This window comes from Hyperolius riggenbachi, chromosome 1, assembly GCF_040937935.1.
Source record: "Hyperolius riggenbachi isolate aHypRig1 chromosome 1, aHypRig1.pri, whole genome shotgun sequence".
NCBI classification, from domain to species: domain Eukaryota; kingdom Metazoa; phylum Chordata; class Amphibia; order Anura; family Hyperoliidae; genus Hyperolius; species Hyperolius riggenbachi.
The window spans coordinates 162,400,555-162,421,875 of record NC_090646.1 but is presented as its reverse complement, the minus strand read 5'-3'; the positions used below and the strand labels follow the sequence as shown (position 1 = coordinate 162,421,875).

General features: G+C 41.9%; 1 long non-coding RNA gene across 3 annotated transcripts in view; it reads right to left on the bottom strand.

Annotated features, from left to right (window-relative positions):
• Positions 1–21,321, bottom strand: part of LOC137546607 (uncharacterized) — a 103,402-nt gene that overhangs the window by 56,133 nt on the left and 25,948 nt on the right. For all 3 annotated transcript variants that reach the window (XR_011026304.1, XR_011026303.1, XR_011026305.1), the window contains one exon: positions 16,231–16,292. This is a non-coding gene — a long non-coding RNA (uncharacterized lncRNA). The remainder of the gene's footprint in view (positions 1–16,230; positions 16,293–21,321) is intronic.

Sequence of the window (21,321 nt, the reverse complement as noted above, 5' to 3'; positions counted from 1 at the left end):
TGTATTATATACCATTACACTGGATTGGAACTTTACTTCCATGGATGACTAAAAAACTTTATTTTGAACAGATACAATGAGTGATGCTCAGAACTGTTTATGAACAGCGGTTTCTCGTTTTGCAAAATGCACGCAGCTGACTTTTTAGAAGATGGAATCTTAGATGGTCATCAATGAGTTTGAATGGGATGGATGGATGTGATTAGTGCTAACGGGAGTAATAATGTGTTTTGTTATATTTATACTACAGTAATGTGCATGATGTTTTAAACAATAATTTTGACACAATGGGCCTGATTCACTATACGGTGCTAACCTAGTTAGCACGCCTTAAGGTTTGGGCGTGCTAACTAGGGTGTTAAGTAGTTAGCATGCACCAAGCTGAATCAGATCATGTGCAAAGTCCCCGCGCGCAAAACTTTGCACGGGCAAAGGCCGGTGCGTGCGAAACATCGCATCGGGTGCGACAAAACAGAGAATTGGATGCGCCCTAGACGTCACACCCATGCAACGTTTAGGGCGCATCCAATGCGACCTTATAGGCGCATAGGGTGCGCCGTTTTACACACACCCGATGCGACATTTCACGCGCACCGGCCTTTGCGTGCAGGACTTTTAGGTGTGGTAAAGGGCTTTTCACAAGCGTGCTGACTGTTAGCAACGCTTTGTGAATCAAGCCCTATATATGGTTTGAAAAGTCATGAGGGAGTATTGGGATGTTTGTACTTTTTGTTTCACAACAATATGATTTACTTCAAACCACTGTCTGTAATACAAGGGCATGGCTCCACCTGTTGTCTTAAAATGATGAATTATGGGTCTTGCTCTGCTGATTTGTGGAAGCAATAACCTATGCAAATATCTTCTGTCAACGGTGCACCTTGCAGACCTTTTCCTCTATTAGTTCTTCTGTCTAACTACTGCTTGGAATAATATATTTTTTGTATGTTTTGTATTATTTCTAGAAAAAAAATACTTGGCAAACAGACACTTCTATTTTTATGATATCTACACATGTTTGCTCATTAACAGTATGAAAAGAGCATGTAATCCCTGACAGAATTAGAATAAAGACTTTCAGTAATAATAATAATGCCATCATATCTGTTTTTTAATTTCTTTTGCAGCTGATTATGGATTAATCACCAACAAATTTAGACTGCTCTTGTTGACCTCATTAAGTTATTTTCAACAGAAATAAAATATGGTTTATATTACAGGGGCCTGATTATAGAAATGGTTAAAGAGTAACTGTTAGGCTAGAAATGTAAATTTAAATCTCTTTTCTCCTGTGTTAAACAGTTAGGAAGGTAGCCAAAAAGGCAATACTGAAGTTAAAAATCAATCTTACCTTTTGTGGGCTGAATAATAATCTTCATTTTCCCCAAGCTCCTAAGGAGGCCGCAGGCCGCACATAAGGAGTTGCAGAGCATGCTGGAAGGTGTTTTTTTTTCTCTCTGCTTAGCTCTGTTCCTCCCCTTCATTTCCCTATTCCTCCCTAATTCATTGCTGCAGCCTGATTGGCTGCTTCCTCTATCCCTCCTGGTTTCCCCACCCACGCTTCTGTCCATCTCTTATTGGTCCACCTAGGGTTGCCAGGCATGCAGGGCTGGATTTGTTAGAAGACCCCCAGATGTCCGCAGCTGCCCCTTTACAATCTGCCTGGCTTTGAAGCAGGTGCGGATGTCTTCTCACCTGAAAAAGCAAACACTGAGAGAGAGAGAGGCCGCAGAGTGCATCTCCAGCTTCCAGCGCCGCCACCGCAGTTTCCTCTGTCAGCCGCCGCCGTGCATCTCTCTCCTGCTGGCGTCCCTCACATGTGACTCACTGGAAAGTTACCGGCGAGTCACATGATAGGAATCACCAGCAGGAGAGAGAGAGAGATGCACAGCGGCGGCTGACAGAGGAAATTGCGGTGGCGGCGCTGGAAGCTGGAGATGCACTCTTTGGCCTCTCTCTCTCTCTCAGTGTTTGCTTTTTCAGGTGAGAAGACATCCGCACCTGTTTCTGCCCGGGGGTGGGGTCCTGGGGGGGAAGACACCCAGGGCCGGCGCTACCATAGAGGCAAAGGAGGCAGCTGCCCCAGGGCCCCAGAGCTTGTAGGGGCCCCCAGTGGCTACAAGAGGAAAAAAAAATTTCAAATCGGCCTTATAGTTTTTGAGAAAATCGATTTTAAAGTTTCAAAGGAAAAAAAATACACATTTTAAAACCTGCCGACTTTAATGGTTACCAGAAAATCCACCTTAAATGCTAGAAACCCTAAATTTGCAGGATATGTTAAGGAGATCATTAGGAATAAGAGAAAAATTTAGTTTTTTCAAAAAGACCTTATAGTTTTTGAGAAAATCGATTTTAAAGTTTAGATGGAAAAAAGTATAATTTTTAAATGCGGTAAATGTCACTTTTAGTAGCTAACCTAATGGTAGTGTAATTTTACATGCATCAAACGAAAGCTCAATAAATTTCCTGACGGGGTTTCCAGGGGGTCTATACACAGCCGCAGCGCTTTGGCCAGGGATCGCTATACAGCCGCAATATGGCAATTTTTCCTATTTTCCCAATTTTTTTTTTATGTTTAGAGTGTGGGAATTAAAAAAAAATTGTGGGGTCCCCCCTCCTGAAACTTTTTAACCCCTTGTCCCCCATGCAGGCTGGGATAGCCAGAATGTGGAGCTCTGACCGATTGGGACTTCACACCCTGACTATACCAGCTGCAAAAAAAGGTCCCCTAATGCAGATTTTCATTCCGTGGTATATGTTGGGGGGCCCCCCAGGTTTATTTTGCCCTGGGGCCCCATTGTTGCTTAAACCGGCCCTGAAGACACCCACACCTGTTTATGGGGGGAGAAGATAATCGCTCAGGCTCTTGGCGGGGGGGGGGGGGGGGGGGAGAGCTGACAGGGGACAGAGCATCTGGTCTGCGGCTGAGTGACCCTGCTGCTTCCAAGTCAGGGGCAGCTGCGGACATCTGGGGGTCTTCTAACAAATCAATATAATCTGTATATCTACAGCATCTGACAGCCTGTACTGAAGGGGCGGGTGACTTCAGCTTGGTGGGAGTGTCTGAGGGCTGGGAGTTGGGAGGGCTAATGCATACTAAATCAGGGGGAAGAGTGGAAGCAGGGTAAGGGAGGATATTATATCACGACTGGCTTCAGACACAGACAGTCAAAGATTAAACCTGTCAGGAACTGTCAGGAACATAAATCTCTGTATATACTATATAAAAATCACTAAAATCAAAAAGTGGAAAGTGTAATGTATATGTTATGTAAGTACAGCCAGTATTTAACTACTGATATATGTGTTTTTTTTTTTCTCTGAGACCCTATACCTAACAGCTCCTCTTTAAGCATTCCAGTTACAATATAGCAGTTTTCTCTTTTATGACTGGGCCCAGAGAAGTCTATGGAAGAGTCCTTTATGAGTGGGGGTTTATCAAACAGGACCATTGTTTTAATCTCATTTGAACCTGTAAAGCCACAAAATAAATTACTAGCAGCATATGCAGCATGTTGTACTAAAAAGTGGGTATGGCTACAAAAGTGGATGTGGTCAAATAATCAATATGTTTTACATTTTCTTGAGCTAAAACAATGTATTGTAGCTCTGGTTCTAATGGACAAAACATATCGTATCTACATAATTTGCCAAATAGAAAGTCACTGGCTGCTACAGATGACAAATCTTTTTTTACACACTCCTCAGAAAAAACAAGGAAGTAACCCAACATAAATAAAGTTCTTTGCAAATTGCCTGCTGTAAAAACTAGAATTGTGCGATTTCCTCATAATACTAGTGTTTAAAGGACCACTTTCGTGAAAAATTTTAAAATTTAAAATACATGAAATGAGATAAATAAAATTGCATTTCTCCTAGAGTAAAATGTGCTATAAATTACTTTTCTCCTATGTTGCTGTCACTTTTAGTAGGTAGTAGAGGTCTTCCAGAACTGACAGGTTTTGGACTAGTATATCTCCTCATGGGGGATTCTCAGGTTTTTCTTTATTTTCAAAAGCACTCAGTAAATGGCAATTGCACAAACAGGGGGTGGCCTGTATATTTATATAGACCCTTTCCATGGAGTGCATTTTGTAAAGAATAAAGGAAAAACTGAGAATCTCACATGAAGAGATGGACTAGCCAAAAATCTGCCAGTAGTACTCCTGACAATGTCACTGACAGTACTAGTGATTAATGTCCAGATGTGTAACTACAACTCTAGAGATCCCATTGTAACATTGTGATGACACCCCTGGCCTTAGGCGCACTTTAGCTATAACACCTTACCCCATAGATATGAGTGGTGATGGCAGAAGTGGGTTAAAGTAATGACTTTTGCTTTGCCTATGTTTTTGTGAAAGTGCTATTATTATGGCTCAAAATTACTGGTTTTTTTTTCAGCGTAGAGCTTGAATATGATACCTGCAATGGATATGCATTTATTATATAAATAGAATGCATTGGGGCAGTATAATAGTTGCAAATGTAAGATGACCCCCTAGGGGTGATAAACAGCCACCAGCACATTCGTACTACAGAATAATGCCAAACAAAATTCTAGCCCCAGAGATGGGCTTTCAGGCTATATAAATTGCCCAAACATGACCACACCCTCCCTCTAACTCAAGTACACTATATATAGATTAAATTGTGCTTTGACAGTTGACACTGATATAAAAAAGTAGCATCTGCTCATTCCTCTCTTAAAAAAAAGTTGCCTGCAAATCCTTTCCTGTACTTGGGCAGCAATAGGGTTATAACGGGAGCCTGGAGAAACATCTGCCATATGCCACCGTGAATGATGCCACATGTTTCTTAAGCATTTGGCACAACATTTGGAGTGAAAAACATATCACTAGCATTTGACAAGTGGAGACAAATGCTAGAAAAAAGCATGAAAACAAGATAAAACACTACTTTGTGTTTTATTAATTCACTGCCAGGAATACATTGGTAACATTGTATTGGCTTTTTACATGAACGTCATTGTAAATGTATCTTAACTCTCTCCAGATAATTACAGCTCCAAAGGCTACGGTAGTTTGTATAATGGGGATGGTAGACACAGGTGATTGGTGATAAAAGTCATGGTTTATTTTCAATGTGTTTCAAGCCTCACTTTCACTACTTTTGCTGAAGTTCCACTCATCCATGATGAATCCTACTTCAGGTCAACTGACTGGCTAATTACCAGGGCTTGTTTTAGGCCCTGTTCACAGTGATCAGTTGCGCTGCAGAATCATTTTGCATGTCTACTCACTGCCCATACAATTCTATGGGTCTGTTCACAGTAACAGATCATGTTATTCTAACTCGCTGCATGCAGGCTTTGTACTCAAGTCTATGGCAATTCTCCATTGCCGGTCATAGTCATTATAACGCATGAGTTATGCAACTGACCACTGTGAACCTAGCCTCAATTTATGAACTATGACAAATGTCAGTGATGAGAGACATCTTTAATAATCAGGGAATATAGAATTGTTGTGCACACCTGCAGATAAACCAGAGTGCCAGCGTTTCAAAAGGGGAAATGACAGCACCACTTTCTAGTCAAACTATGAATATCCAATAAGCAGCAGGGCCAGATTTGTACTCTTTACTGCCCAAGGCCAATGTCTTCAGTATAAGTAGCGAGATGACCCCTCCCCTCTTTCCCTTTACTATAGGTATCCTGATGACCCCTTCCCCACCCCCTCCAGTATAGATAGCCAGATGACTCCCTTAATCCCTCCCTTTCCCACTCCCCCCCCCCTTTCAGAACAGCTCACCACCACACTACAGCAGCCATCAGTGTCACTCACTTCTCTGCTCGTCTCCAGTGCAGAAGCTTCCTCTTCCCCTCCTTCTCTAATGCTGCCTAAGTCCAAAACCGCCCACCACAACACCAATGTGCACAGAGAGCAAGGTGGCTGCTCCACAGGTGGCTGGCAGCAGGGAGATTAGGTGCTCACCTGATCTCCCTGCATTGCAGCATTTGCAAGCTTGTAAATGCGGGTACATATTATTTCGGCGCCGCTCAATTCAGCGCGGGGAGAGCCGATTGACGGCTTTCCCCACTGCTGCTAAAATCCGAGGCGGCGTTAAATACTATTCCCTCTCCTAGCTGTCGCAACTCGGAGGGAGATGTAATTCGGGGTCTGGTGGCTGCCACAGCCCCGAATTACTGATACACGGGGCCCGCATCATAGCATTGCTGCTATGATGCCGCCCAGTTTTGGCGCTTGGCTCTCAGAGCCGAGCTCTGAAATGAACTGATCCATGCAAATGCTGCCCCATTATAGTCTGCTTCTTTGGTGCCCTTGCTCCTGTGGTGCCCTAGGCCATGGCCTAGGTGGCCTAGGCCTAAATCCAGCCCTGATAAGCAGGCACCTGCTATTGAAGCTTTAAAAATACACCACCTAAATCTTGAGCCCCGCAAGTCTCTTCTTTAGGGCAAAAAACAATATATTTCACAATCATGATATGGATCATGCTTCTGACACTTGTATCTCCATGATGTGTCTTACATGGACTGTTTTTGCTCTGAGGAAGAAACTTTTGGTATAAACCCTACATTTCAAGGTCCAAAAGTTATTTGCTCAGAGCAAAAACAGTCCAAATACGACACATCATGGAGATACAAGTGTCAGAAGCATGATCCATATCATGATTGTGAAATATATTGTTTTTGCCCTAAAGAAGAGACTTGCGGGGCTCAAGATTTAGGTGGTGTATTTTTAAAGAAGAAAGAGTTTCAATAGGAAATGCCTGCTTATAGTATATTGATCCTACCTAATTAAATGCCTGGTTTCTGCATTCAGGCATGTGTATGCGCAGGTGCAGCGCCACGGCCGCACGGCATGCACGTGGGGCAATGTCAGATGCGGGTCACAGGCACACGTGCATGAGTCGCAGGTGCATTGGGTCACCATTGCACGGGCTGTGGGCGTGCGGGTGCGAGAGTGCCACTGTTCAACGCTTGTTATTTAACAGGCTAAAATGACTAGTCTTTAATTTATAAAGTGTTGGAAAAATGACACTTTAATTTCTTCCCTGTTCTGCTGCACATCACAATAGTGGACTGCATAAATCCTATTCTAGCTTACTTATGAAAGCCTGGAGTTTATATTGTTCTCACTTTTCCCACTTACTTCTGATTGGCTTCTGTGGCTTTACTTGCCATTGATGTATTGTTCCCGCCTGCTAAAAAAAAACAGCAGTGAATGTGGCCACACTGGGTTGATCAAGAGTCAGTCCCCTTCATTCAATGTTATTCTCTGCTCTTAGTAACCAAACTCTAAAGTTCCAGTTAGATTGGGAAAAAGACCTGGGTTCCCCTCTTTCTGAGGAACAATGGGATAAGATCCTTATATTCAATCACAAAGGTTCTCTTAATACCACAGTTCAGGAACAGGGATACAAGCTGATTTCCAGGTGGTATAGAACACCTGTCCTTCTACACAAGATGTTCCCCTCAACACCTGATGTGTGCTGGAGGTGTGGTGGTGACTTTGGCTCATTACTCCACATTTTTTGGCAATGTCCACTGATCATACCATATTGGCAAGAGATACATAGACTAATGGAGCATATCTCAGGCTCCAAGATTAGTTTCTCTCCGGGCGCCCTACTCCTCCATGACACAAATGAACCAATCAAATCATACAAAAAATCCATTATACTTCATATGGTGAATGCTGCTCGATCGCTAATACCAGTACACTGGAAATCAGTGAATCCCCCATCTGTGAAAGAATGGATTAGGAGGATGGATACCATTGAATCTATGGAAGCTTTGATTATGCTTTCTCAAGATCACACAGAACGATACATGAGGACATGGGCTGTTTGGGTAGAATTCCAATACTCTAGTGAATACAAAGCAATTATGAACGGGTGAGGACATGGCCCCTCAGTCTTCTCCTACATCATAATCAATATATATACACCATATACTTTACTTCTTCCCCTTCCCTTTCTTTCATCTCTCTTTCCCTCTGTCCCTACGCCGGCATAGGAGACGGAACTGGTCCCTTTATAAATATATTTAGCACTGAGGTATCTAAGACCACTGTTTAGTTATGGTTAGAAATGCTTAGCCTAAGCCTGGGGGTCTCAAACCTGCTCTGTCTCTTTCGAGGCAAATGTAATAATACAACTGGCTGAGGCTCATGTACATTTACCCCAACAATCGATATGTAAACTGCTTTGGACTTCACATGCCTTGACATGTTATTCCCGAGTAAAATGCTTGTCCTTTGTATAATGCAGAAGTACTATATACTTACCCTGTACTGTTACTAATTTTGGTTTTCAATAAACTTTAATTGTGAAAAAAAAAAGAGTCAGTCCCCTTAATCAGCAGGTCTTGCACTTGTTTCTGTATGCAAGCTTTTGTGCTGCAACCTTAATTTTAACCTTAATTCTACAATCTAAAATTTGGTGGCACTGTTTTTTATCTGTATAGATGCGGCACTAGCGAGATGCATTTTTAGTATGTAAGTAATCTGACAGTTGGCATTTTAATGTCATTTATAAGTCCTATATGTAGTCTACAATGCAGAATGTTATCAATCTAACGTGTCAGGAATATTGTATCTAAACGAATCTGATAAGACCATGTCATGTTTCTGTAAATGTTTGGTGTAATTTTGCACTTTAGTGGACTGCTTATGCCAAATGAAGAGGAACAGATTGAAATCAAAAAGCATTCTCCAAGGGTTGACAAGGTCTGTTGTGCTAGCATAAATGAAAGTCACACATCCAAAATAGATGACTTGACTGAGCCGAGTCATACGTTATACAACAGTGAAGTGAGAACCTAAATTTGGGGTTTGGAAATGTGCTGAAATGTGTATCCATACAGAGTGGAATAAATGGCAGATGGCAACTAACTATATGAATAATGAAAAACAGTGAAATACAATTTAGGCTCGCACTAATCATTTGGAGGTTTCTAAAGTTTAAAAAAGGGTTTATTTTTCAAATGTTACCGTATGTGGAGAGTAGCTCAGGAAATGTTTAAATATATCAGTGCCCATGTGTGAAAAATGTATCCAAATCACTTTAAAAATTCAGTTCGCATTAATTTCATTGTTACTAAATGTGAAAATGAGACTGTGTCATTACACAATTTTCTGATTTGATGCAACCATTCCAGAGAAATTTCCTTTGGAAGAGTTAGTCTTGTGAGCCAGAGGTCTGTGCAGACAATATTGAGGTACTGGCAGAGTGTGAGTTCCTTCCTGAGCACAGAGCTAATCACCTGACCACACCCACTATCTTCCGCTGAGAGGTTAACTCTTTTAGGCATTTAGCTATTAGACTTTTCTGAGCTGCAGTGCTGGTCACAAAAAGTTATTGTCTCAGCAGCACAAAAGGACATAATTCAAAAAGATGTGAAATAATAAATAATGAATACAGAAAAAAATGTTTTTGTGTAATGCAAATAAACTTCGTACACTGCAAACTATGACACATTAAAAAAATAAGCCTCTTGTTTTGGAGTACAATCCAATGCAGTAAAAAAAACATTTTTAACATTATTAACATTATTAACTGTTTTAAAGGGAACCTGAGGTAAGAGGGATATGGAGGCTGAAATGTTTATTACCTTTTATATAATGCACATTGCCTGGCTGTCCTGCTGATCCTTGGCCTCTACTCATTTAACAATAACAATTACAATAACAATAACATTTCTATAGCTCTTTTCTCCCATAGGACTCAAAGCGCTTAGGCTCTCTCAGATTTAGAGATTGGTAGTTGGATGAAGTATTAACTCAACAAAGATTATATTTCTGCAAATTCCAAACTCAACAGGTGGCTGTTCAGTCTGGATTTAAACACATCCAGAGATAGAGCTGTCCTGATCTGCTGAGGTAAGGAGTTCCATAATATAGGAGACATGACAGAAGGCTCTGGGACCAAATGTTTCCAGGTGGACTCTGGGTATGACTAGATTATTAGAACCTGAGGAAGGATCTGAGAATGCAGGGATTGCTATGCAGCTGTAACATTTCTTTCATGTATCCAGGGCCCAGATTATGTAGTGATTTAAATGTCAGTAGGCCGATCTTGAATAGGATCCTCCATTTTATAGGTAGCCAGTGAAGGGAGTGCAGGACTGGTGTTATGTGGCAGTGACGGGGTTGGTTGGTCAACAGTCTGGCAGCAGTATTCTGTATCAACTATAGGCGGTACAAGCCCTTTTTTGGAAGGCCAGTGTAGAGAGCATTACAATAGTCTAGTCGGGATGTAATGAAGGCATGAACTATGGTTGGCAGATCTTCTGGGGGATGAGGTGCTTGATTTTTGTGATGTTCTTCAGGTGAAAATAGGATGATTTCACTACAGAAGAGATGTAAGTTCTAAAGTTTAAATCCCCATCAATTAAAACTCCCAGGATATGTAAATGCTCAGAGCTGTGTAGATCTGTGCCTCCTATTCCCAGTGGTGAAGACTGCAATTGAAGTTGTTTTATTGTCATGTGCTGCCCTCTGAACAGAAGTACTTTAGTTTTATCTGCATTTAGTCTCTGCTAGTTGTCACTCATCCATTTCTGTAGTTTGGCTAAGCAGGCTTTTGTAGTTGGAGTTGGGTCTGTCACACCAGGCTTGAAGGAAATATATAGTTAGGTGTCATCAGCATAACAGTGGTATGTCGGGCTGAATTTTTGAATTATTTTCGAAGCAATATCTTGTAAATTGTGAAAAGCAGGGGAGAAAACAAGCATGCAGATCAGATGCCTATGACAAATCTGACAAGATTAGCTGCATACTTGTTTCAGGTGTGTGATTTAGACCCTACTGCATGCTTGTTTTAGGTGTGTGACCATACAGAGCAGCAGGACTGCCAGGCAACTAGTATTGTTTAAAAATAAATAAATATGCTAGCTTCCATAGGTCTTACACCTCAGGTTCCTTATAAAGAAGCCTAAAATGCTAATTCATTCTCCTAGACCATTCACTGCTAGTAAAGGTGAATATGACGCTTTGCTACTAGTTTTCAATTCATATGGTGCTCTAGAGAAATTCCCTTTAAAAGAGGTAGTGACGAGACTCTAAAGGTGGCCATACACTCGTCAGATTAGCAGCAGATAGATCATCAGATAAATTTCTTATCTATCTGATGTGTTTAGGAACATTTTTTACTAGGATTATAATTCCAATAGATTTCAGTTTGAAATCTATTGAAAATCGATGTGATGGCATTTTTTGCCATCAGATTTCCATTAGGGCCAATGCAAAATGATAAGCAATATCAACAGATCAACCTAGATTTTCCACCCTGCCAGATCGATTGAAATCAATCGAAATCGATTGAAATCGTCCGCCAGTCGGTCGATCGGTCAACCGATTTGCAATCGACCAATCAATCGATTGATTTTGATCAATCGATCGGCCAGAAAATCGGCTGAGTGTATGGGCCCCTTTAGATGAGGGCTTAAAGTATGGAGCTGCAAAGAGAGAGGGAGTTGCTTCCAAAGCATAAAGCTATCAAGTGGCCTCACCAACTGGAGGCCACTTGATAGCTGGAGCACAGGGCAGATTTGGGCACAGTCACCTTTGTGCTCAGAGATAAAGACTAGAGGGTGCCCCTCACAGTTTACCCCTATCTGCCTCACAATGAGGGATGATTGCATAGGGAGAGGCATTCAGATGGCTCACACACTTGCTATTCTCTGAGGCAAGCAGCAAATTATGTTAGCTCTTGAAGACAGCCCTGGAATCATAGCCATTCGGGAAGTAAATGCAAGTTAAAATACAAAAATGGTTTATGTACAATGAACAAAACTGAACATTGTAAATTATAATGTGCTCTACAAAATATACACAAACACACGAGCCTAGCTTTTTACTGGCACACACCTATTGAATAGCCACTTTGTTCCGAAGCAGCTTTCATGGAAGTTTTTAGTTGGGTGAACAATTCCAACACACGCAGAGATGCTTTGTAAGCGTCATGTAGATAAAATTCCTTCTAAGAATATGTCTGGAGACCCCAACATTAGAAAAAAAAAACAATGCAAAGCCTTGGGTCACTGCACAGTCTTCTTTTATGAGCCATTAAAATATCAGACAAGATTCCTTGTAATGTATCTTGTAAGATCAGGCTGCACTTCTGTAAATGTCTGGTCTAATCATTGTCGCTAGAAGTCATGTGAACAGAAAGCAAGAGTGCCACTGCACACTCAAGCATTGCATACATCCCCCCTCAAAGACAATGTTTAGGCAATATCTCGAACAATTATATAAATGTACCGTAGATATAAAGGTATATTTGCCCAAAATAAAAACGTATTTTACGTAGAAGAAAATAAAAAAAGTTGTGCTTCATAAAACACCTAGGAGAACTACTAAGTCTGAGTTTTGAAATGTTCTCTAGTAGCTTCTATAGTCATGGGAATCCAAAGAGATCAAAACATCATATAAACAGTGAGACAGAATATAAGGAAGGGAGGGAATTGTAATTAATTCCAGGGAATTGGTTGTGTATATTTTGTTGAAAAACAACATTATCTGGAGCGGTGTTTGTGAGGATGTATGTGGTGATGATGATATGTACGGTAATATGCATAACATAGCAACCATATTGTATCTCGTGAAAGCCATATTTTCACATTTTCTGTCTGTGCCATATGTGTATGTCTGCTAAAAGCCAGTCTGGCTTTGGGGGATTCTGTGATTGTATGTCAATGAAAACTACATTTGCATTCAGTTCCCCTGGAAGCAGGGAGCTGCTAATTAGCAGCCATTTGGCAAAGAATAGCCTATGTCTGCATGGCCATGTAAAGTACATCAGCATTCAGTGTCCTCTGGACACTGCGGCCGCCAGCAAGGATACAGGTAATTAGGTAACAACACTCAATGGCAGTGAGAGGTGTTCTGAGGGGTCACAGCCTTGTGTTAGCTCGAATAAGGCTGCTTCCCCTCTCGATCTGGTCAAATCTGCAGTCGGGAACCGTATCTGCAGGCATGCCGCGGAGCCGGATCCTGACAGTGTTTATATTTGATTTGTTTCACTTTAAATCTGTAAATCTAAACTGAAAGCATGAAAAAAAAAACAAAAAAAAATAGTGTGTTTTATTTCTGCTGTGTATCGTGCTTATATATTTTTTTTACCTGGATGTAGGTAGAGAAAACAATAAAAAATAATAATAAAATAATACCTTTTAATGGCTAACTGATAGAGTTGAATGATGCAAGCTTTCTGGGATCTAGTCCCCTTCTTCAGGCATATTTCCAGATGTTAGCTGAAGTAAAACACTGATGCAGGTAAAAAAACCTGGATGTAAAATCCACTAGCTGACTAGCTGACCTGTTCAGTTGTTTAATCCACCAATTATTGTTTTGCAAATAATGTATATACACTACATATAATATTAGTAACAGCCATGCATGAATCTCCACCACTGTCAGCTATTCTGTTTTTACATAATAACTCACACTTACTCACCGACATGTTCTTTCTCTCTCTCTCTCATTGTCTATATCATTGCATTTTTGCTAGGACATCTTGAGGTTGGTTCACTAAGCCACTGTAGAATTGCTGTGCAGTGTGCACAAATGGCAATCTTAACGGAATTTAGTGAACCAAAGTTCCTCCCTCACACAGCTCTGCCTCTCTGCTGTAAAATCATCCATCAGTTTTAGATACAAAAGTGTTGGGCTCTGCAGAACTAAACCATGTTCCTGCACAGGGGGGTTGCTATTAACTCCTCAGTGTATCCTACTTAATAAAACCTAAGTGTCTCTGTGTCCCATGTCCATGTGTGTGTGTGTCCTTGCATTTGCGCTACTGTACATGTGCCGCAGCGACAGCCATTGTTGAGACAGGAGCAGGACAGCCAGTGGGCCATGCGGGCGTGTGCATGTTCAGGCGTGCGCGCACGTTGTGGAAGGGGTGCGCTGACAGGTGGTTGGCAGGGACAGACCTAGAGCCCGTTATTAAATGGGCTAAGGTCACTAGTAGTTTAATAATCACCTTGCTGAAAAAAATCTTATTCAAATGGTGGTAAGGGGTTAAAGATTCCAACAATGTGTATGTATTGTCTTCTGTTCTCTGACCGATAAAGATCCTGATAATGCCTTTGTAAACAGTGTATCTCCCTCTCAGCACTACACCACAGAACAGCCTATAAAATAGATGCAGCCTGGAATGTAACATCACAAGCAAGCCAGTCAGTCAGGAATAGTGTATACCCATCTCCCTTCTAGTTATATTACAGCAATATTACAGCTCATCTAGCTACCTGTTACCTCTTCAGATCAGCCTCCTCCTCACTTCTCCTGCATGCTGTGACACAGTAAAATATATTTGTAAGCTGTGTGAGGAATGAAGGATGATTTTGAAGCAAGGAGAAAGGGAGAGAGACCTGAGTGAATAAAGTGCCCCTAGCACTAGTGGTAATGTGTACCCTAATATAGAGCATTACAAATGGTAATTTTAATTGAAAGTGTTCCTTTAAGTATGGAAAAGCTAATTACATTTGCTAACTTATTACTTAGGAAACCTGCTCAAGGAACTCACTAGGTAAGGGACTAGTGTTAATGTGCATTTTCAATTTAAGGCAGTTCCCATCCCCCACACACAAATTTGGATGCTATTTTTTTCAGCCTATTGAAATCAATAGGCTGCATTAAAATTCATATGCAGCATAAAATTGTGTCACGCATCCAAGGGAATTTGGGTGCAATTTAACATTACAGAAAATGCTGGCATCGCATCCAGCAGATGCATGTTGACACAGTGGAATAAAATGACAAATGGAAACTTTACAAAGTACTACAAAATACAAGTATCATACACAGCTCAGTCCTTTAACTAGCAGTGGCTAAAACTGAATAATAAGAATTATCAACTGTAGAAGTTGAAATGCTGCTATCCAGAGATGACTTGTAGGAAGACATTACAACAAATACACCTGATATTAATTACAAGGAATGAAAGTTTTATGGTTACACTAAGGAAAACTGCCTTGTATTTTGACATGAGGGGTGCTAAGAATAGGCTGCTTTTGGAGGAAGAAGCATCAGAGGAGCTTTTGGAGTGAGGGAGGCCCTTAAAGGGGAACTTCAGCCTAAACAAACATACTGTCATCAAGTTACATTAGTTATGTTAATTAGAATAGATAGGTAATATAATCTCTTACCCACCCTGTTTTAAAAGAACAGGCAAATGTTTGTGATTCATGGGGGCTGCCATCTTTGTCATGGGGGCAGCCATCTTTTTGGTTGAAAGGAGGTAACAAGGAGCAGGAGACACAGTTCCAACTATCCTGTGTCCTGATTACCCCTCCCAGCTGCACACGCTAGTCTTCAAATGTCAAATTCAAAGTGTAAAAAAAAAAAAAAAAATTGCACCAAAACAGCAGAACGAGAACAACAAAATCAGAAATCCCATCATGCTTTGCACAGCATCAGGGGAAAAAAGCCCGGGCAGTTTTCTTCTGTGCAGCTAAAAATGAGGCTTGTATAAGAGAAACAAAGTTCTGATGCTGTGAAACTGTTAAAGAAACACCAGGCCTTTTCAGTGCTGGTGAGTTGATTTTTAGTCCGAGGGTTCACTTTAACATCCCATCTGCAGTGCTTGATCCATTTGAGCAGGGTCATTTATTGCCTATAGTCCCTCATATAAGGGTGTGGTGGAGGGCACTCACTGCTACCAGCAACTTCACTTATGCACATAGGACTGTACCGTATGTTTGGAAGATAGTTTGGCTCAATGTCAAACTTTAGGATATTACTCCAGTCTCTGTTTTCCATCTGCTTTCTCCCGGTTCCCTCTGTTGTGTTGCTGTCAGCTTCAGTAAAGTCATTGACATAGAGGGAGCTATAGCTTTAGGTTTACTTAATGCAGAAACCAATTTGGCTAATTGAAAACTAAAAGGCAGATAAGGGGACAGGCAACAGGAAAAAAATCATGAAATTGCAAATTAATGCAGAGTGACTCAGAAAAGAAAACTATTGTTGTGCAAATTGTAATCAGAGCCCTTGCTGCAGCCTGCAAACCTAGCTTTCCTCAAATTCAGAAGATGCATGGCATAGACGGTCACTTTCCACCAGCTAGAAGTGTCTATTACTGAAAACCTAAGTTTAGAACCATTATCTCTAAGCATCCTAGATTTATGGAAGGGCTTTAGAATTCAAAAACCCCAACCCAGTCAATAGCATCTGACAAAATATTGGGATAATAATAATACTACTACTAATAATAATAATAATAATAATAATCACAACATACCAATGATCTAATGAGCTGAACATGACTTTAGTGTTGGGTGAAGATCAAGTTCATTCATATTCCTGATAACCAAAATAGACAGGCTCATATGTTATTAAACTCTGATATCTGTACATGCATATATCAGAAGTAAAAGTGCAGACACTGTGCTTCCTGTACTCTCATCTTTTCTTTCCCATTAAAAATTAATAGGACCTATTAAAGAGACGAAAGCCTGGGTTGTACTCCCCTGGGAGGTAATTACAAGTGACTTGAACAGGCTGTCAAATAGGCATTCACCAGGTATTTTATTGTACAGTGCAACATATTTATTGCTGCATTAAAAAACAGAAGCCATACTCATTTTGTTGATTGAATGATATTTGAAATTGTCTATTAAGGAAGACACTGGGATCATCACATTGACATCAGCATGTGTTAAAATATTTAATCAGGAATGTAAACTAAACCATTCATCCTTTTCAAGGACATACGGCACATTATTATGGTTTTATTCCATGTGTCCGAATCATGGCCGATATTCTATAAACCAGCTATTCACATCACATGCTGCAGAAAGCAGTAATAGTCTTCTGCTTGATTTATTTTTTGCTTATAAATAAAAATATACTGTAGCTAGAAAGACTACATTTAAATGTAAATGTAGCAAAGCCCCTTAAGCTTGAAGTTTTGTCCCTTGTCCACAGCAATTCCCCCTGTAGCTGGACCCTGACTTTAAAGTGGAATGAAACCCAGAATTTTTTCTTTGCTCTAAAAGATTATTTACAGCATATAATATACTAACACAATTTTTTTTTAGTAAAACAGCATTCAAAGGGTTAAATCACAGGACTTACTTTTTCTCCTGCAGGGGCAGTCACATCCCAACTGGTGATAACCTTATCTTGTGTTTACATTCTTCACTTGATACAATTAAGTAAACATTCTCTGACTGTGCAGAAACTTCTGCTAATGAGTCCTGAACTGAAACACTGCTCAGAAACCATTACTGGGTGCATTTAAATTACAACAGTTATGAATACAATGCACCAGCAGCTTTCAAAGTAAATAAACTGAACTTTGGGAACTTATAATTTCTAAATGAATAGTAATACTTCTGCACAAAAGCAATTATGATAATTGTATGGGTTATAAAAAGTGGGAAAACACATTTTTATTGAATATTTTGTCAGAGTTAAAAACTGCTTTAAAGCGTACCTGAAGTGACTTGTGACATGGGGCCTGATGCACTAAATGCAGGTAAAATTGCTGTGCGTGAGGGGCGTGGCTTGGATGGCTGACTGAGAGGACGCGCGGTGGAGAGCTCCGCTGTTCCAGACTCCCTAAATCTTAAAAAGCTCTACATATGTCCGGGGTGACATACTCATAACTTACCCTGAAGCATCAGTATTACCCTGAGGACAAACTGGCCGAGTGGTGTGCTCCTCCAATCGGAGAAAAAGAAGATAATCCCTCTGATTGGGATTCTGGGCCTAGTCCGTCACGCGGCAACATCTCCCCGCTGCGTTACTCTCCCTACGGACTGCCAATGTCACAAAGGAGTAAAAGAGCCGATAAAATCTCGGCTACCCCGGGTGGCAAACTCAAGGGCAAGCAGGACAAAGAACAAGCATCCGACATAGAAGACGAAGAACAAGATGTTTTTCCACCTTTTGTGGAAAACATTATGGAGGCGATCAGGGCGTCCCAGACTGCCGTGACAGCTAAAATTGACCACCTTGATGCCGGTCTAGGGCTTCTCAGGCAGGACATGGCGAAGATCCGAGAGCGAATCACTGAGGTTGAGCGGCGCACATCTAACAATGAGGATCGGGTGGCGGAGCATCAGGCTGCTATTCCTGGCATGCGGAAGGACATACAAACCCTGGAGGAAAGAGCCGAAGACGCAGAGAACAGGAACCGCCGCAGCAATGTGCGCTTAGTCGGTCTCCCAGAAGGAACCGAAGATAAAGACGTTCCAGTCTATGTGGAAACACTCCTCCGACAGCTCCTTCCTGATGCGACCTTCTCTCCCTTCTTCGCCATCGAGAGGGCGCACAGAGTACCCAGCAAACGAGGGCCTCCTGGAGCTCCGCCACGTGCGCTGATCTTCAAATTCCTTAACTTCAGAGATCGTGATATATTGCTGCAGGCGGCAAGACAAGCGGGGGAGATCACCCTGGAGAATTCTCAACTGATGTTTTTCCCGGACTACTCCACGGGTGTGCAGAAGTTGCGGCGATCCTTCGTTCACGCTAAAGCAAAGCTCAGAGAACGGAATATCAAATACTCGATGATGTTCCCTGCCAAGTTAAGGATCGAGTACAAAGAAGAAGTCCTCTTTTTTGAAAAACCAGCTCAAGTGCTCACATGGCTGGAATCCCTGCCTCAACTGCAAGACTAACCGTTCAAGTCTTCCTCCTTGAACATGTTATACTCCTCGTAAGTACTAATTTTATTCTGCTGGCGTAGGACGGATTGTCCCTTTTGTCTCTTTTTCCCTTTTGAACCTTGCCTGGAAGCTGTTTAATGTTTCACGATTAGCATCTACAAAAGCGGGAAGGCTACTCCTAGTCATCTACTTAACTGCCCTATAAATCTCTGGAGACAGACATTATTTCAACACACATGGCTGCAGACTGTTATCCTGCCGACAACTAATATAACATGGCGCTAGATAGGCCCTGAATCTTCTTCACACCCAAACACTAACACTGTGGCCAGATGAGAGGAACCCATGTTGTGACATGACTCACTTTATGTGCTACAGCTCCGAGTTTAATGCATGCTTACTAGTCTGCTATGGTATAGTGAGATCCTATTATGTCATGTAATGCAATGTATTAGATATAACACTATGGAGGGTCTGACAACAAAATGGCGATATAGCAGGCCTGACTGCGCGCAAAGGTGCGCTGGTAGGCTCCCTGGGGCCAAATGGTGAGCTCCTGTTATGGTGAGCAATCGCAACCTCCGGCTATATACCTGGGGATGTGCTTCTCTGCCGATTGGAGTTTGGTGTGACCGGGGGTTGGACGCCCTTGCCCCCACGATTAATCGTGCGGTGTTGGTGTGCTCTCCCTCCGACCGCGCTGACAAACATGGCCGGGTGTGATGAGGAGCGGGGGATATTGCCGTGTACTAACCAGCTATGAGCATAATGGGTTAACTTTACTGTATATAGCTACTGTGTGAAAGATATGCTCATGCGGACTAACAGATACGCCAAACCTAGCTAACTCCTTTTCCGCGTCATTAATCAGGACTAATCTAACACCTTCTATGAAGGCCAGGGCACTATAACGTGAGGCGCTAGATTATGACTCTTAAATCTGTAATATCCTATGCTTTAAGCATGTTTCTCAGCACTGCTCCATACTTCCTAAAATAGATAGTGGATGCTCCTTTATTCCTGCTTCATGTGCTGTCTCAACACTAATAATAACACAGACTCAAGTGGGAGCTGAATCCACGGCAATACAGGCTAGAGATAGCCTTCCCACTCTATCCTCTACTAAGTGGCAGCTGCAATAGAACGTGAGATGGCGCCAAAGCCTAACGGTTCCCCCTTCAAAACAACATCTAGTACACAATACTCAGGCTGGAAGGGATTGCTGTGGATTCATCTTTTCTACCACACTCCTTAATCTTTCACTTTCTATTTCTTTACTAACCTACTGACTCACTTAAGTAGAGGGGGAATGTATTCTTAAACAAGTGCTAGGCTAGCGCTGACGCTCCTCCTATGGATGCTCATGGAATAATGCTTCTATGGTAAATCTCGAACTATGAGGTATCCTACAGAGGATTCCTCATTACAGGCTACGCTTGCACAAAACTATGGACAACTCGGTGGAGCCTGTCACACGCCAAAGAATTCCAATGTTGATGGACTTTCGATGGTCACATTTCATGTAGTTTACCAGCTATACCTTGATGTATACCTCTAAGGTAAATGTAACGTTAAGTGTTTAACCCCAACTATTGGGAGGCTGGAACGGTGGAGCCTCTGCCCCGGCAGCGGACGCCCCCGTTGAAGTTGTCTAGATATTGCTAGACTTGTTCTGCTTTGTTTAGGGTATAAGTATCTCTTGTTGGGATACAGGGTGGGGGGGAATGGGCTGCATTTAGGGGGGGTGGGTTCTCTCGTGGTCTCGCTGTGGAAGATTAATAACTACTATGTATCCTCACGGTTGATTATAACTATAACATCTGGACTATGTCGCATAACGTAGACTGCAAAATCCTCTCATGGAATGTGAGAGGATTGAATGATAAATTCAAAAGAGCTCTCATCTTTAATTACCTGAAAGCTCATAGCCCAGATGTATGCATTCTACAGGAAACACATCTAACTGGTAGCAAAGTGTTGGCGCTTAAACGACCCTGGGTGGGCAGCTGCTACCACGCCACTTACTCTTCTTATTCCAGGGGAGTAAGTGTCCTCATTAGAAAAACACTACCGTTTCAACTCCTACATTTGAAAATAGACCCTAATGGGAGATATGTTGCAGTACACGCCTTAATACAACTCCAGGATGTCTTAGTTGTCGGGGTATACCTGCCCCCCCCTGCTAATGTGGATATTTTGAATTCACTTGTCCCAATAATATCTGAATGGAACCCTGGAAGAGTTATATTTTCAGGCGACTTTAATATGGTCTTGCACCCGACTGACCGACAAACACCCAATCCCAGAGACTCCACTGACCTACTATCCTGGGTTACTGCAATGGGACTTGTGGATGTCTGGAGGTGGAAGCATCCGCAGGCCCCTGGGTTCACTTGTCACTCCGCCTCACACAAAACTCTCTCACGGATAGACTTCACATTGGCGTCCAGCTCTTCTATGGCTGTCATACAGTCAATTGAACGGCTACCTTGGGCCCTGTCGGATCATGCCCCCCTTATGACTACACTATGCTTAAGACATCAATCTAGCAACCGACCATGGAGACTTTCTGGGCACTGGGTGAAAGATCAGGATATACAGGATAGAATCCAGTCCATTATACCACAGTTTTGGGAAACTAATGACGACACGGCCACCAGCCCAATTGTATGGGACGCGTTCAAGGCATACACACGGGGAGAATATATGGCTCAGATCCG